The 18,796-nt window shown below is 38.4% G+C and overlaps 1 protein-coding gene and 1 pseudogene across 1 annotated transcript in view; one reads left to right on the top strand and one right to left on the bottom strand.

The window, feature by feature from the left end:
• Positions 1 to 16,205, bottom strand: part of LOC105293653 (catenin alpha-1-like) — a 60,022-nt gene extending 43,817 nt beyond the window's left edge. Inside the window, exon 1 of the mRNA XM_011362463.2 lies at positions 16,066 to 16,205. The gene's annotated coding sequence lies outside the window, so the exon portion shown is untranslated. The remainder of the gene's footprint in view (positions 1 to 16,065) is intronic.
• Positions 11,933 to 12,051, top strand: LOC111741178 (annotated as a pseudogene).
• Positions 16,206 to 18,796: the final 2,591 nt, after the last annotated feature.

Here is an 18,796-nt window from a genome sequence, read left to right as displayed (position 1 = left end):
ATAAAAACACGTGTTACATGTAAACTAAAACAAAACAAACCAAAAAAAAAAACTTGTTTTTTCCACCAAAAATGCAGATTCTTTTTCTAATCACAAGTACCGTATCGCCATTAAAAAAAATGTTTAGCCTTGGTCAAACTTAAGGGCCAAAACATAATCAAAGTAGTAAAAAGTTTCCCATCTACTGCAGAGTACCTGGATTATACATAAACGATCATTTGTATGCGATCAACTCATCATGCACAAATACATTTTACATCAGGCACTTATATGGCAGAAGTTGTCACTCTCCTTCCAGGTATACAGATTTATGAGAAAAAGAGACACATGGCTAGATATTCATTACTTTTAAAGATTATTATATTTATAATTTTTTAAAGATTATAATTATTTTCAATCATAATAAAAGATTTAACCACTCATTTTGTTCCTTATTTTCTTGAAGCAAGCTGAATGAAAGAACTGCCATGCTATAAGTATCAGGAGACACAAAGATGACCAAACACAGAAAAGACCAACAGTAAACATAAAAAATTCAGTCAACCGTTTAGCCAATAAGTAAATATGAGTGCCTTCTCCACATAGGCACTATCCAGACAGCAGAGAACAAGACCAAAAAACTCTGCCTTCATAATACACTGCAGTAATGGCATAAATAAACAAACAAGATAGCATTAGTGCTAGGAAGAAAATTAAAGAGTAATGATAACAAAATTATGTAGGGTCCTTTGAGGGGCCTTTCTGTCTTGATAACACTTGAGCTGAAATGTGAAAGTCTAAGGAAGAGCCAGTCAAGCAAGGATCTAGGGGAAGAGCTTTGCAGGTAAAGGTTAACAGAGACAAGGCAGCATCTCCTAGAACTTAGTAAAGGAGAACATGTGGCTGGAGCACATAGCAAGAGGTGAGAGAGATCCAGTGAAGGAAAAAACAAAAAAACTCCAGAGTTGCTGAAGTGACTGCAGTGTGGACCAGATATCTATGTTCGTTTACTTAGCTTCCACCCTACATGGTTGAGATCATTAACAATGAAGATGTTTAGCTGAAGCTGCACTAAGCCTCATAACAAACAATTATCCTGGATGCACAGAAAGTTCCTGTTTCCATAAGAAACTGATGACTCTGGTCTGAAAAGCAAAGCAAAGATGAAACCAGCATCTGGACAAAAGGGAAAAGAGGTTTTTGTTTTAGAACAATGGGACTAAAACTCAGAGAAACTTTAACACCGCTGAGGAGAAGCTCACAGTAAGAAGACTGTACTTTTTTTGAAGAGTCTTTTTTTGAAGACTGTACCTGCACTTGACTAGAGTCTAGGAAGTTACCCAGACTGCGTGAGAAAACAAGAAAGAATTATCTCCAAAACTTGTATTGTAGGATACACATTTGATGATCTATTTTGTTATTCATTCATCAATGACTGAATGATTACCATGTCCCTGGATTCTGCTAGGTGCTAAGGACATGGAGACTAATTAGAAATACCTACCAGATCATCATTACAGCAATTAATGATTAAGTATAAAAGTAAACAGGTACCTTTACAATAAAGAAATCTGGTAGATGCCACTTAATCAAGTGTTTAAACTTAGTAACACCACCTGAAAAACTGCAATGCTCTGAAAAAGGTGGTACATCATCACATATGTATTCTTGCCAAAAGTGGAAACAATTACAATATACATATGACATATTATTGAATTGTACACTTGAAACCTATATTTTACTAACCAATGTCACCCCAATAAATTTAATTTTTAAAAAGTTGAAAACACAGACATGGTTCCTTAGTGTAGCAGTTAGCACGTCTGCTTTACACGTAGAAGGTCCTGGGTTCACGCCCCAGTGGAGCCATGGTCCACAGTCCACGGCCATGCCACCCTGAACAAGCCCAATGTCTGATCTCGAAAACTAAGCAAGGTCGAGCCTGGATAGTACTTGGATGGGAAACCACCTAGGAAGACCAGGTGCTGTAGGCATAAATAATAAAATAAATAAATAAATAATTGAAAACATTTAGACAAATCCAAACTATAGAAAGAACATCTACAGAACTGGCTCTAAACTCTTCAAAAGTGTCAATGTAATGGGGAAAAAAAACCTGGGAATTAAAACTAAAGAGACACGACAACTAAAGGCAGTATGTGATGTTACTGATTCTTGGATTTAAAAAATAAGACTGTAAAGGACATCACTGGAACAATTGGTAAAATTCAATATGACTATGGACTGTGCATGAGATCAGTACTTCTGGGAATCTTGTGAAAAGGCAGCAGTCTAGAATAAGAGGTAAGAGTCTTCATTTCCCACAAGTTCCCAGGGAGCGCCAACACTTGTTCTTAGACCACTCTTTAAACGGAATTCAATAATGTTACTACATCAATGTAAAATCTCTTGTGTGATACTGTAGTTATATAAAGGCAATATCATTATTCTTAAGAGTTACATCCTGAAGAAGGGTGAAGCAACCCAAAATCTAGCTTATTTTCAAACACCTCAGAAAAAAAGTTTATATTATACAGAGAAATTGAGCAACTTTGAAAATGTTAACAATTGGTGAATCTAGGTGAAATGATGAATCGAATGTTCATTGTACTACCCTTTCCACTTTTCTATACATTTAAAGATTTTCAAAAAAAAGTTGGGGGAGAATTCTCACTGTGTAGACAGAAAAATAGTAAGTAACAAGAAAGTATAAAGTTGTAAAGTGCTCCATCAATGCAAAACAGGAGCACCCAGGAAGGAGTACCCAACAGGCCAGGGAGTCCTCACCGAGGATATAACGCACAGGATGTGGGTTAAGGAAAAGCTGTTTCTGGCTGCACAAATGGACAAAGACACCAGAGAACTCTGGCACCTTCCGAGAACCACAAATATGAGTGAAAAATAGAAGATGGACAGTGAAATAGCAAAAGATAAGGCTAAAAGATAAAGAAATGAAGAAAGCATTAGAGGTTCAGACTTTATCTTTCCTAACTTAAAAATATTTGGACCCATCCTATTCTTACTAATAGTTACTTAAGAAATCCTAAAGAACTCTCCTCCCAAAAAAAGACAAAGGAACAAACCCCACCTCTTACAGTTACCATAGTGAAGGCCAAGAGCAGCCAGCAAGTGCCTTCCCAGCCAGAGAGGCATTTATCCAAGAGACCATGGCTTTTTTTGAGCATCATAACTTCCATCTAATAACATTCTATAAACAATTAGCTGAATTGACTCAAATGTTTCAAACATGTGGAAAGAAATGTCTCTTTTGTTACAGATTAGCAAAAATGCATATAGATTCTTACCTATCAATGATATTACTAAAGCTAATCCCATTAGTTTATAAACTTCTTGAAGTTAGCAATGGCAACTCATACATTCTTAACATCTCACCCAGCACCTGCTTTGAAAGACAGACTCATAATAAATGTGTTTAACTGAACCTTTCCCATTAGTTAAGACGCAACAAACTAAGACCTTGATTCAATAAAGATACCCAGAAAACATCACATATTTTACTGGCCTTAATGACCCTAAAGAAGCTTAAATTTCTCCCAAGGATTGCCATTATCCATTTCTTTGGGTTTTTTCCTCCTCCTCCAAAGGTATCAAACTCACATTTCACTTAGCCACTTCTCTGGAAAATGACAGGTTTCTAAAGATACACTCCAAAATCAGTTCAGAGCTATTCTAAGAACCTGATGACCCCAGGTCCAAGAAAGCAAGAAAATGATAACAGATGATTAAAAGCAAGCTTTGCCAATTTAGAGATTCCCCAGCAACAGGAAATCCCCACTAACAATAACTCATCAGTAACAGTAACTTAACCCTTCAGCTTCTGCCTTATTCACTGCACTATCACTTTTCAGAAACCTTGATTAAGAGTCTGGATTAATATTGAAATATTTAACATTATGAAATATTCAACATACTGAGAGAGAATACAATGTATCTTTACTTAGAAAGAAAGCAGGTATTAGAGCTGCACAGGGCAAATGGACTATTAACGAAGGCTCCTATTCTTCACGTCACTTGAAATGGGCCACACATTTTCTGAGTTATGACAGCACTTTTAGTTTCAAGAACAGTCTGCACGCTAACCTGGTTAATAAACTAGTACAGGATTATATAACATGATAATTAACCAGGTTTCCCACTTGCATCTTCAATTCATAATGTCAAATGCTAACAAAATAAGCCAGAGCAATAAAACATTTTCAAAATAAAACTGACGACCTATTTATGACAATATTTAATAATAAAATCTCAGAACGAGAAAAATGAAGGAAATCCACAGCTCAATATAATGAAAAGGAATAGCCAAAACCATCCAGGAAAAAACTAGACTTTAAATTAACAATTAAAAAAATGATAGTAGTTATTCAACACAAAGATTAAATTTGATTAAGTTAAGCAAGTGCAGTTAGACAAGAGAAAGATATCCAAATAGAAAGGCATCCAAATAGAAAACGAAGTCAAACTGTCACTATTTGCAGATGACATGATTCTCTATATAGAAAACTCTAAAGACTCCATAAGAACACTACTAGAAACAATAAGCAAATACAGTAACTTTTCTGGATACAAAAATCAACGTTCAAAAATCCAGTGTTCCTATACTCTAATAATGAAGATTCAGATAAAGAAGTGTAAAAAATAATTCCTTTTGCAATTGCAACAAAAAGAATAAAATACCTAGGAATAAATTTAATGAAACAAGTAAAGGACCTATATAATGAAAACTATAAGACCCTATTAAAAGAAATTGAAGCAGATACAAAGAAATGGAAAGATATTCCGTGTTCTTGGATTGGAAGAATCAACGTAGTTAAAATGACCATATTACCTAAAGCATTATACAGATTTAATGCAATCCCCATCTGAACCGCATCAGCATTTTTTAAAGAAATAAAACAAAAAAATCATCATTTGTAAGGAAGCACAAAGACCCCAAACTGCCAAAGTCATCCTGAGAAAAAAGAACAAGGCTGGAGGCATCACTCTGCCCTGCTTCAAATTATACTACAAAGCAACAGTAATCAAAACGGCATGGTATTGGCGGAAAAACAGACACACGGACCAGTGGAACAGAATCAAGAGTCCAAAAGTAAACCTATATTTATATGGGCAAATTATTTATAAACCTATATTTATAAATAATTTTCAACAAAGAAGCCAAAAACATACAGTGGAGAAAGGAAAGCCTCTTCAATAAATGGTGCCGGGAAAACCGGAAAGGCCTCCTGCAAAAGCATGAAACAAGACTGTTGTCTATCACCACACACCAAAATTCACTCAAAATGGATTAAGGACCTGAATATAAGACCTGAAACAATAAAATGCATAGAAGAAAACATAGGAACGAAACTCAAGGACCTTGGACCTAAAGAGGATTTTATGAATTTGACCGCCAAGGCAAGGGAAGTAAAAGCTAAAATAAATGAATGAGACTACATTAAACTAAAAAGCTTCTGCTCGGCAAAAGAAATCGTCAACAAGGTAAAGAGACAACCATCCGAATGGGAAAATACATTTACAAGCAAGACCTCCGATAAGGGCCTAATATCCAAAATATACAAAGAACTCATACGACTCAGTAACAACAAAAAAATGATCCAATCAAAAAATGGGTAGAGGACCTGAACAAACACTTTTCCCTAGAGGACATACAAATGGCCAACAAACATGAAAAGATGCTCAACGTGGCCACCTATTAAGGAAATGCAAATCAAAATCACAATGAGATACTATTCACACCTGTTGAATAGCTATAATCAACAGGACAAGTAATAACAAATATTGGAGAGGATGCAGAGAAAAAGGAACCCTTCTACACTTCTAGTGGGACTGCAAATTGGTACAGCCACTATGGAAAACAGTATGGAGGGTCCTCAAAAAACTAAGAATTGATCTACCATGTGATCCGGCAATCCCTCTACTAGGTATTTACCCCAAAGACTTGAAAACCTATATCTGAAAAGATATTTGCACACTGATGTTCGTCGTATCATGATTCACAGTGGCCAGGACATGGAAGCAACCGAAATGTCCCACGATAGATGACTGGCTAAAGAAGCTGTGGTAATATATACAATGGAATATTACTCAGCTATAAAAGATGAAATATTGCCATTTGTGACAAAATGGATGGACCTCGAGATAATCAGGCTAAGTGAAATAAGCCAAACAGAAAAAGTTGAAAATCACATGATGTAACTTATATGTGGGATATAAACCTAAAAGCAACAAATGAGCAGGACAAACAGAAACTCATGGACATGAAATATAGGCTACTGGTTACCAGAGCACTATAGACTAGTGGTTACTAGTGGGGTGAGGGAGGAGGGGAGAGGTAGACGAGGGTAAAGGGGGTCAAATATAGGGTTTGGGGGAGGGCAAAGTGGGTAAAGGGGATCAAATATATGGTATCTGAAGAAAACTGAACTTTGGGTGGTAAACACACAATAGAATACACAGATATCAAATGATAATGTATACCTGAAAATTATATAATTGTATCAACCAATGTTACCCCAATAAACTTAATTAAAAATTTAAAAACTGTATTTTATCTACTTCCCCCCAAAATTAAGTTATTCATTACAAAATTTTAATGCAAATGATTTTTTTCTTCTGTAAAGCTGTCTTTTAAAAACATTCTTACAAATGAAAATTATAATAACTTTTATAATATAATTTCCTCTCTTCTTTTACTGTAATGGGAACATGGAACAGATGACAAGAAATTTTAAAAATCAACTCACATTACCCATATAATACTTGTTCCAAATGATCAAATCTTTGTTACAAATATTTAGAATAACACTCGAAGCTGCCTTCTGAACTATATTTACATTATATGCATTACTCCAAACTTATAGCCAGTGAAAAAGCACAAATTAAATCCCAATCAAAAAGTGGGATTGATAGATGACAGGCTATCAACAAGTAAATAGAAATGCATGCAATTTCAAGCTCCATTAGAAACGAGGTTGGGGCATGGCTGCACATGGAGAAGAAAAAGTTTGATAGGAAAAAACTAAAGAAAATAATGAACATTTAGACGCTCCCACAGAGAAAGGGCACTGTTGAAGCTTTATTTTAAAGCGTAGTTATTTCTGCACAATTTGAACTTTCAATAATGGATGAATTTAGTAGAGTGCTCTTGCAAGTGAGCAAACTGTATGAGATGAGGCAAGTTAAACCAGACTGTCCACTTCCCTACAATGTTCCGCCCATTGGACCCACGCCCACAACATGGGAGGTTGAGGGGACTACCATGCTCCACATCAACACCCTCCAGGTCTCTCCAGGTCTAGATGCAAGCACACAGGCATCTGGGCAAATTTTTGGAACTGTTGCTCTGAGAGTCTCCCAGATGCCTGATGTGTTTAACTTTATTAAGAGAAAACAGAAAGTACTAATAAGATTTAAATCCTCCAACATGTACAATAGATTCAAAATTCCTTTAAGACTTCTAAGGGTGTGGCTTCACAGTCACTCATGAGGAAAAAATAATTTGAGCTGGGATTGACTTCACATTTTTCACTATTTGTTTATCTCTATAGAGACCGTTGAACTGGCAAAAAAAAGATATTCTGAATTAATTTAACTTTCATTTCTTTCATATTTTATACGCAGCAAAATTCTGGTGTACTATTCTATGAGTTTTGATAAACTCAAACAGTTGTGTAATCACCTCCACGATAAAGATATAAAAAAGTCAAATGACTTTACTTTCACAATGCATGTACATATAACTAAACCACAGTATATAAATGCACAAAATATTGTTAGCTTCAAGAGTTAATTTGACGCCAACTTAATACAAAGCTACAGTAATCAAAACCATGTGGTGTTGGCATAAAGACATAGAGACCAACACAATAGAATAGAGTCCAGAAACAAACCTTCTGATACAGAGTCAAGTGATTTTTGACAAGGGTGTCGAGATCATTCAATGAGGTGAGGACAGTCTTTTCAACAAATGGTGCTGAAAAAACTGTAAATCTGCATGTAAAATAATGAAATTGGACCATTACGTAGTATCATATACAAAAATTAATTCAAAATGGATCAAAGACCTAAATGTAAGAGCTAAAACTATAAACTCTAAGAAGAAACCACAAGGCAAAAATTTCATGGCATTGGATTTGGCAATGATTTCTTGGATATGACACGAGGCAGAGGCAACCAAAGGAAAAAAATAGATGTATTGGACTTCATCAAAATAAAAATGTTTGACTATCAAAGGACATTGTCAACAGAGTGAAAAGGTAACCCAGATAATGGAAGAAAATGTTTTGCAAATCATATATGTGATAAGGGATTAATATCCAGAACAGAGAAACTCATAAAACTCAAGAATCAAAACACCGAACAACTGGATGACGTGCAAAGGATGTGAACAGACATTTCTCCAGATATACGAATGGACAATAAACACATAAAAAGACACTCAACATCACTAATCATTAGAGAAATGCAAGTCAAAACTACAGTGAGATACCACTTCACACTCATTAGGATGGCTACTATCAAAAAATATATATATGTATTGGTTAGGACGTGAAGAAATTAGAATCCTGTGCATTGCTGGTAGGAATGTAAAATGGTATCACCACTGTGGTTTAACAGTATTGCAACTCTTCAAAAACTTAAAAATAACTTTACCATATAATTTAGCAATTCCACTTCTGGGTATATAACCAAAAGAATTGAAAGCAGGGTCTCAAAGAGGTATTTGTACACGCGTGTTCTAGCAGCATTATTGAGAGTAGCTAAGATATTGCAAACCAAGTGTTCATGGGCAAATGAATGAATAAGCAAAATGTGGTGTATGTATACAATAAAATATCACTCAGCCTGAAAAAGGAAATTCTCACATATGCTACAACATGGATGAACCTTGAGACACTGTGCTAAGTAAAATAAGCCAGTAACAAAAAGACACAGACTGTATGATTCCATTTATGAGGTAGCTACAGCAGTCAGAGACAGAAAGTAGATTGGTGGTTGGCAACGGTTTAGATAAGGGGGAATGGGGTGTTCTCATTTAATAGTTTTAATTTTGCAAAATGAAGACTTCTAGAGATGGATGGTGGTGATGGCTGCACAACAATATGAATGTACCTACTACTACTGACCTGTACATTTAATAATGGTTAGGATGGTAAGTTTTTATATGTATACTATATACCACAAGAAAAATTAAGAAAAAAAAAAGAAGTAAATTCTGGCACATGCTTCAACATGCATGAACCTTGAAGACATTATGCTAAGTGAAATAAGCCAGACACAAAAGGAAAATATATGATTCACTTTTATAAGGTACCTAGAGTAAGGAAATTCAGAGATGGAAAGAAAGAATAGAGGATACTAGGGAGTGAGGAGAGGGGAGGATGGGGAGTTACTGTTTTGTACAGAGTTTCTGTTTAGGAGGATGAAGTTCTGAAATAGTGATGATGGTTGCACAACACTGTAAATGTACTTAATGGCACTAAACTGAACACTTGAAAATGGTTAAAATGGTAAATTTTATGTTATGTATTTTTAACCACAATAAAATAAAAGTTTTTAAAGAGTAGCAAACCTGTTCCCTCAGGAATTCCACTTCTAAGAAGTTATCCTAAAAAAAATAATCGAGGATGGGCAAAAGATTTGGCTACAAACTAAAGCAGCTCTGGAAGCAAAGCTACATAATAGGAAGGAATCATTAATATGCTATGTCAGTTAAAATTGTACCATTAATTATATTTCATCAATTCTAATGCAGACATTTCACATTTTAAATCTCTAAAATCTGGATACGTCTTACGATTGATGGCATTTCCTAGTTTATTTGGCAGTGTTTCTTAGTCGGACATAAAGGTTAATCTCATTAGGGGAAATGTTTAAGTTATGATGAGTGGAGTGGACAGTTGATTACAAAAGGGTATGTAAAGTAAAATAGTTTTTATAAAAGTTACATAGTTAATATACATGCCTATAAAAAAGATTAGATATACACCAAAATGTTAAGTATTTATCTCTAAGTGATGTAAAATTGAGCTTCATCTAATAAAGAAAAACTTGAAAAAACTGGATGTAAAGCCATGCCTCCACACCCATATCAACTTGGCACAATCCTACACATAGCATAAGTACATCTACTATAATTAATTCAGTATTTGTTAAATAGTATCTGCTATGAGTTTAAAATGAGAGAGGTCTCACAGGAGGCAAGAAGATATAAAAGAATGTAACTGCCTTGAAGAAGCTCAGCATCTGACAAAAGAATTTATGGTCTAGAAGAGTCTTAAGGAAAGTAAATCGTCAACTTAATGCTATTTTCTTTCTTTCTTTTTTAAATGCCTACAGCACCTGGTATTCCAAGGTGGTTTCTCATCCAAGTACTAACCAGGCCCGACCTTGCTTCCGAGATCAGATGAGATCTGGCATGTTCAGGGTGACATGGCCATAGATCTTAATGCTATTTAAATACTACACTGGTTAACTAGTTTTATTCGTAAGACAAACCATTTAATATGAATAAAAACATGTCTTGTCCAGCACTCCATAATTAAAAGGATAAATTAGCATTTTATCACATAAGAAGTTAAAATAGTCTTTATAAACAATCTTATTCATTACACAGATGACAAAGTTCAAACTTTAAACTCTTGTCTGGGACTCACGGATTAAAAACTAAAAGCACATTATAATAGTTTATCACGTAATAGACATATAATCAATGACATTAGCAATAGAAGAAACCGTACTAAATAATTCTTCACTGTTTATTATGACTTTTCAAGAATTACATTTTTAAAAAATTCTCTCCCCAGGTTTTCCTTGCTCAACATGTTATCACTGTGCTGGAGGATAAATTAGCTACAATAATAACTTAGTTCTGTCCTCAAGGTATCCAAAGTTCAGCTGAAGAGGGAAACACACACACACACACACACACACACACACACACACACACACACACACACACACCATGACACACGCTCCATGACATTGGATAAGGCAATCATTTCTCAAATATAACACCAAAAACACAGACAACAAAAGAAAAAAACAGATAAACTGGACTTGATCAAAATTAACAATTTCTGTGCGTCAAAGGACATTATCAACAAAGGACATTATCGACATATTTTCTCTCATCCATAAAATGAAGTATTGTGAAATAAAATATTTGAAAATCATCTATCTGATAAGGGATTAATATCCAGAGTATATAAAGAACTCCTACGACTCAACAACAACCAAAAAAACAACAATTCAATTAAAATGGGCAAAGACCTAGAGATTTCTTCAATGAAAATATACAATTACCAAAAATGGAAAAGATACTCAACATCACTAATCATTACAGAAATGCATATTAAAAGCACCATGAAATATCACACCTTACATCCATTAGGATGGCTATTATTTAAAAAAAAAAAAAAAAAAGAGGAAAATAACAAGTATTGGTAAGGATGTGGAGAAAGTGAAATCCTTATATACTGCTAGTAAAAAATGTAAAATGGCACAGCCATGCCACTGTGGAAAACAATATGGCAGTTTCTCAAAAAATTAAAAATAAACTTACCATATAATCCAGTAATTCCACTTCTGGGTATATACCCAAAAGACTTAAAAGCAAGGACACAAACACATTTTGTACATCCATGTTCATATCAGCATTTTTATCCAAAAAGTTGAAGCAACCCAAGTATCCATCAAAAAACAAATAAAAGAATATTATTCAGCCTTAAAAGGAAATTCTGACACATGTTAAAAAATGGGTGAACCTTAAAGGTATTATGCTAAAATAAGCGAGTCACAAAAAGACACATATTATATGATTCCACTTACAGTAGTCAAATTCAAAGAGAAAGTACAAAAGTAGTTGGTTGCCAAGGTCTGAGGGAGAGAAAACGGGAATTGTTTAATATGAGTTTTGGTTTGGGAAAATGAAGTCTACAGCCATGCCACCCTGAACACGCCCAATCCTGTCTGATCTCGGAAGCTAAGCAGGGTCGGGCCTGGTTAGTACTTGGATGGGAGACCACCTAGGAAGACTGGGTGCTGTAGGTATTAAAAAAAAATGTAAAAGTTCTGGATACAGATGGTTGTGATGGCTGCATGACAATGTGAATGCACTTAATGCCACTGAAGTATACATATGAAAATAGTTAAAATGGTACATTTTGTTATGCATATTTTACACCAAAAAAAAAAAACAAACAGGATATGAGTAAGAATGTCATAATCAGGTGCAAATTCTATAATTTCAGATAAATTAAAGACCACTTTCAGCAATGATGACCAATGCCTCAACGGACAAATGCTTTCAGAGATGGATAGCATTTGTGTCAAAGAAGGATCAAACATCACAGTACATCCCAGTACAAATGCCTGGAAGATGCAGAGGACATGTAGCAACAATTAACAGTAGAAAATAAGGCTGAAAAAGTAAGATAAGGCCGGAATTTAGAAGGCCTTGAATGCCAATCTAAGACTAACCAGTGCAGCAATGAGACAGCAGTAAGTTTCTCAAATGAGAATTTTGCTTAAACGTAAAAGACTGAATAGTGGAGGAGAAGATAAGAAGAAATTCAAGTAACTTTGGCAAACACTTTTTGAGCAACCATATGTTCTAGATTCTCAGATTAAAAACTGAAGGGAGCAGAAGGACACGTAGCGACTGCAAAGGGACAAAAAGGGATTCCTAGAGTACCAGTAATTTTCTATTTCTTGATCAGGATGGTGGATATGGGTAGTAGACACTCAATTCATTAAGCAGGTATTCATGACTTGAGCACTCTTCTACATACATGTTATACTTTAATTTTAAAAAGTTTTAAAGATAAAATAAAGACCTAGACCTCACTTTTAAGAAACCCCCAGCTGGGAAGAAATCTTCCATAAAAATATTTACCAAACAGTATGAAACATGCAATCACAGAATTTATACAAGGTACCCAAGAAGCACTGAGACACAAGAGAAAACCCAGAGGCATGACGTCTAAGGTGGGTTTTAGAGAATGAGTTCGTCAAATGGATGAGGGAAGAAAAAGGGTACTCTAGGCAAAGAAAAAAAAATAAATAGGAAAAAGGTGACAAAAAAAGCAACAGAACAATTTATCCAGAGAACTACAAGTAATTTCAATAGCTCAAAGATAAAATAATCTAAATGAGAGTGAAAGCATAGAGAATGGAAAAAGGAATTTATTTAAGATAAAAACCAGATGGAGAAGATTTCATCTCAGATTAGATCTAGGTAGAAAAGAGGAGAATGGAACAGAGATGATTCTCAATTTGCCCAAAACAGCAATTTGGTATTCGAAGCTCTACATAATCTGTAGTTCCACTCACAAGCTAGACTCCAGGCATAAAACTTTTTCCTCCTCCATTCAACTAGCATTTTATTTGCCCTCCATGCCAGTTATCATGTCAAAAGCTAAAGCTAACCTGTCCTTGCCTTCAAAGAGCTCACTGGTAGCAGGAACTTCAAACAGCAACATTAATAATAAGGTACAGTACAAGAGAGTACACCATCTGGTAAGAAGAGGTTTGCTACAAGAAGGCAAAGTGCTAACGTGAGTCTTGAGATATGACTAAGAGCTCAGCATGAAAATGATGGAATACAAATGGATTAGAGGAGCCTTCAGGGTACATCACTGAGAAAACAAGTTACAGATAAGCCTAGGCCCCTACGTCTGATCTTTTCTTAAGCTCTCATTTCTCCAAAATACAGCTCCTTCATCTCCACCACCTTCACTCCATCTCCTAATTCAACTTCCTACTTCTACTTGTACAAAAATACAAGTCTTACAAGCACTAGTGGGAATGATCTTCTTAAAAAGGAAATCAGTTCATCAAAATCCCTACAATGGTTTCTTAGAATAAAATCCAAACATGTGATCTGGCATTTCCTGGCAACCTCATTTAAGGCCTTTCCCCACCCCAAAAGAATTCAAGCTACACTGATCGTTTCTTAGGTCTCTAAACACATTTAGTTCTTTCCTGTCTTGAGATCTTTACACAAGCGAAGGATCTGTTCCCCTTTGTCCAGATCTTCACCAGCGCACACACCACTACCACCAACGGCCAGGTCAGTCTGTCATGTCTCACAATACTGTAACTCTCTCAAAGAAATTTCACGGCTCTGCCAGTCACTGCTGATCTCCACCTCTAACTTATGTCTCCAGAAGAGAAAGGCATTTCATTTTGGACACGTTGGTTTTGAGAAGCCCCTAGGATACTCAAGCAGCAGTCTGGTGCAGGTAAGACAACCATTCAAAATAGAAGCCTGGACTTTAGCACATAAGTTTGATGACAGGGAGACTGCTCAGAGAAGTGATTCTCAAATTAGAGGAAAGTCTCCCTGATTACTAAGGCATTGTATGGAGTGAGATGTTCCTGATGAGAGCCAGGGTAATGCCACATCAATGGTGTTTAGGACTGAGATATATTGGATAGAATCTTGACTATGAGTGGATTGGAGGAAGAAGAAAAAAAAAAAAAAAAAAGAATGAGAAGCGATAGCCAAAAGTATAAGGAAACCCAGGAGAGAATTTTACAATTCCACAAATTCCTATGCCTTTTATGCTTCCTTCATTGTGAAAACCCTACTGTTTCATCCAGTTCAAATACCACCCCTCCTGGAACCCTTTCTAGTCTTAGCCAAACAACCAGACCCCTCTCCACGCCTCCACAAGTTTCTCTTACCCTTAGTATTATGTAAGATTTGACCCACACGCAAGTTTCTCATCAGTACTGTTACCGCACTTAACACAACCTGCCTTGTCCTACACCTGGGTGTGTTCCTTCCCCATTAACTGTGAGTTTTTAGAAGCAGAGACCAATCTTAATCATCTGTGGGCCCTTGAGTGGGTAAAAAAAATTTTTTTTAACTTAATAAAAGTCAAGAAGGGTAAATAAGTGGACAAAGATTATGTATATTTTTCCATTCGTTTCTCTTGTAAAACAAAATAACACATCTTAATTAATTTGATTTACAAATTTGTTAAAGTAACAAACACCTGTGTAGTCTTAAAATTCGCTGCTAAATAAAATATCCTCTCATCAAATTGCCTATCATGTTGCAATAATAAGTGATGTAATCATTTCCTTCAACATAAATCTGAAGTACCCTTTATTTAGTTGGAGACTTAACATTATCCTTTCTAAATTATTGTAAATTCGGTACAAAACAAACACGAAAAATGTTACAAAGACACATGAGGACAAAAAAGGGTGTCAATACTGGATTTGAGCCAACTGCCGCCTGCATTATTGGGAAGCCATTCCTGCCAAGCCAAAGTTAGGCATTCGGTCAACATTTTTTTCAACAAGTGCTTCACACGCACGCACACGCCTTTAGAAGTCAACAGAAAAGACTGTAATGCCACTCAAGAGAAGTAGGACTAATCTGAGTTAAGTGCGTCCAGTTAACCAGCACAAGAACAAGAAGCCTGAGTAACTTAACAAAGGTTAAAGTGGTACACGCCAAAAGTCCACACGGGTGTGGCGCACCTTCCCAAAGCTGTGTCAGCGAAAGAGAGCGCTCGAACTTTCACATTTGCTCGGGCCCGGGAATGCGGGGGTGCGGGCTCCGCGATATCCTGGATAGCAGACCGGGAAGTTTCGGCGGAGGGAGGGGGGAGGCGACCACAGATACCACAAACCACAATCATTTCAGTTCTCGAACACTCCCGCACCGGAAACAACGTGCAGACTCCTCGCCACAGGAAAGGCGGCCAGGGGGGCCCAGCGCGGGCCTGGCGCGCGCGCCGAGTCCACTGGAACAAACTTCCGAAACCGGGAGAAACTTTCCCGAGAGGACGCGCGGCGGCCGCGCGGGGCCTGCGGCTCGCTGGGCTCCAGCCGCCGTGGCCCCTCAACTTCCCGAGCGCCAGAAAGCTCCGGCCCGGCCCCGCCCGGCCGGCCAGGGCCCAGGCCCCGGGCCCCGCAGGGAAAGCGGACCGACCGCCGCGCCCTCAGGCAACGGGATTCCCGACGGGTTCGCGGAGGAGATGAAGTTCTGCCCGCCTGAGGAGCCCCTCGGCCCGTCTGGGGAGCCCACGCCCGCACGAAGAGAGTTACCTGCGGCGAGCTGGGAGAGCACAGGAAGACTCCCGAGGCCCGAAGCCGACGGCGGCCGCTTTGTCTCCCTCCCGTCCGACTCCAAGGAGGAAATGGGCCGCTTTACGCCCCCGCCCTTGGCCCGCCCCCCGCCCGCGGCCCCCGCCCCGCCGCCCGGGTGCCGTCAGCTCTTCCAGACACCTCCCTCCGGCGCGCTTTTCCGGGAGCCTCCCGCCGCTGCCCGGCTTTCCCTGGCTTCGGGGCGAGCCCCCAGTCAAAGGAGCTTGGCGACGCCGGGCCAAGACTCCAAAGAGGACCTCTTGCTCCCCGCACTTCACCCCAGAGTTACCTCATCTCTTGCCCCTAGTGGGCGCCCAGGCTGGGAGTGACCCTTCGAGAGGAAGGAGGAGCGGTGATTCCTGGAACAGCCCGAGAGCCGGGGACTGCAGGTGAGTCACCTCTCAGCGCACAGGTGAATATCCAGGAGAGGCCTTCGCAGGCCCCACCCCCGGCTGGTGCCCCAGGGACCTGGGTATGCTCCTCTGAGGAGTGCCACAGGTGTTCCCGTGTCACAGGTTCCAGAAAAGTGCTCTAGGCCCATCCCCTATTTTACAGGAGAAACTGAGGTCTCACAGCATGAGGCAGAGTGGCACTGGAATCCGACTGTAGGGACCTCAGAATGCAAGGTGGAAGACCTAGAAATCATCCCTTCGTTTGATGAGGCAAGCGAGAGGACCTGGCTTCTACCCCTATCCCCCTGGCCATTTAGGAAATTTTATTCCCACTCTTCCTTATCTTTCTGGTGAATGCTCAAAAAAGAAAAAAAAAAACAACAAAAAAAAGAAACTACAAAAAAAATTTAAAAACACACACACACACATATTGTATTCACAAGCAGCCTGGTATAGAAAACCTAATGTTGTTTTGTTTTTTTTTTCTCTACCATAGGATAATGAACGAGATCGATTTCAGTATTGGCCTATAAATCCAAAATACTGCAGGACAACATCCACTGCTGGTTTGGTGCTGAGCACTGAGCACGATGCTAGGGAGACCAGCCCTCAACAAGTTTAGCCTTTACTACTCATATCTCCCCCTCCCTCAGGAAATGCAAACTCCTGGAAGACAGGATCTATATCCCCTACAGCACCCAGCTCAATGCTCATCCCCTAAGCAGTGCCCAGTTAACATCTGTGGGTCAATGGGCTCACTGTAATTCAAAGCACTATGGGTTTGTGTTAGTTAAAAGATGCTAATAAAGGGAACTAGGACCACGAAGGGAGAGAACAACCTTCAAGAGAAAGACAAACCTTAACAAAGCCATTCTTGTCCAACTATATCCCATTCTGTTTCTGGCTTCAGAGTCTTTGCTCCTGAAGTCTCCCCTGCCTAGAGTGGCCATGGCTTCCCCCACTACACTTGGCTCCCTAATAATATAGTGATCAATCAGTAAGTATTTGTTTGAACTAACAAGTGACAAAGTTAAAGGATTATGCTCCATAACTTTGTATATCCATCACTTCACTCGAGACCAGCTACTTAATTTGTGAGGCCCCTTGTTCAAAAATTATTAACAATTTCAAGACAGCAACAGCGGAGCATTAAACCAAGTGTGGGTCCTTTCTAAGTAGGGGGCCCTGCTATAGATTGAATGTTTGTGTCCCCAGAATTCATATGTTAAATATCTACTGCCCTAGGTGATGGTATTAGGACATAGGGCCTTTGGGAGGTGATTAGGTCATGAAGGTAGAGCCCTCATGAATGGGGATCTGTGCCTTATAAAAAAAGGCCCCAGGGAGATCCTTTGCCCCTTACACCATGTAAGAACACAGCAAGAAGGCTCTGACTATAAACCAGGAAGAAAGCTCTCACCAGAACATGATGCTTTAATCTTGGACTTTCCAGCCTCTAGAACTGTGAGAAATAAATTTCTGTTGTTTATAAACTACCCAGTCTGTGGCATTTTGTTATAGCAGCTGAAATGGGCTAAGATAGACCCTAAAAATGAAAGTGCAAAGTTTGTTTTGGGAAAAGAAGGGTCAGGCGGTAGAAAGAATGTAATGAGACTTGCAGTGTGTCCTGTAAGATAAGGGGAGTCAGTTCTCTACCTCTAAGAAAAGCTTACTAGGGAAGATGTGAGTATTCACTATGTTCCAGGCACTTGCTATTTGCTGAGGAAGCAGCAGTGAGTAAGACTGCCTTTATCCAGTTCCCACACAACTTAAAATGTAATGGAAGAGACAGGTATTAAAACAGATAAACTACAAAAAAAAAAAAAAAAGGTCATAGTGGAGATGGAAGAGGTACAAGTAGATTTGGGGGAAATTAACCTAGTCTAGGGTTCAGTGACCTGAGGAAGTGACCTTTATCCTGTGGCCCACTCCAGTCAGACTTTGGCACTCACCTCTCCACCAAAACTGCTTTTATCAAGGTTTCTGATGACTTCCATGATGTCAAATCTAGTGGTCAGTCTCCATCCACAGTTGACTTCATTTGACCACTCTTCTTAAAATACTTTATTGGGCCTCCAGGACACCAACCTCATCTACTTTTCCTCCATCCTCCTTGACTGCAACTTCTTAGTCTCCTTGATGATTCCCTCCAAATCCTCCCAGCCTCTAAATGTTAGAGCAGCAGTTTTCAAAGTGCAGTCTGAGGACCCCTGAAACCCTTCAGGGGTAGTAAGGCAAAAACTATTTTCATAATACCACTAAAATATCAGTTGCCTTTTTCACTCCCAACCTCGCATGAT

This window comes from Pteropus vampyrus, unplaced genomic scaffold, assembly GCF_000151845.1.
Source record: "Pteropus vampyrus isolate Shadow unplaced genomic scaffold, Pvam_2.0 Scaffold74, whole genome shotgun sequence".
Taxonomy (NCBI): domain Eukaryota; kingdom Metazoa; phylum Chordata; class Mammalia; order Chiroptera; family Pteropodidae; genus Pteropus; species Pteropus vampyrus.
The sequence above is the reverse complement of the archived record's forward strand: the minus strand, read 5'-3'. Positions and strand labels throughout refer to the sequence as shown.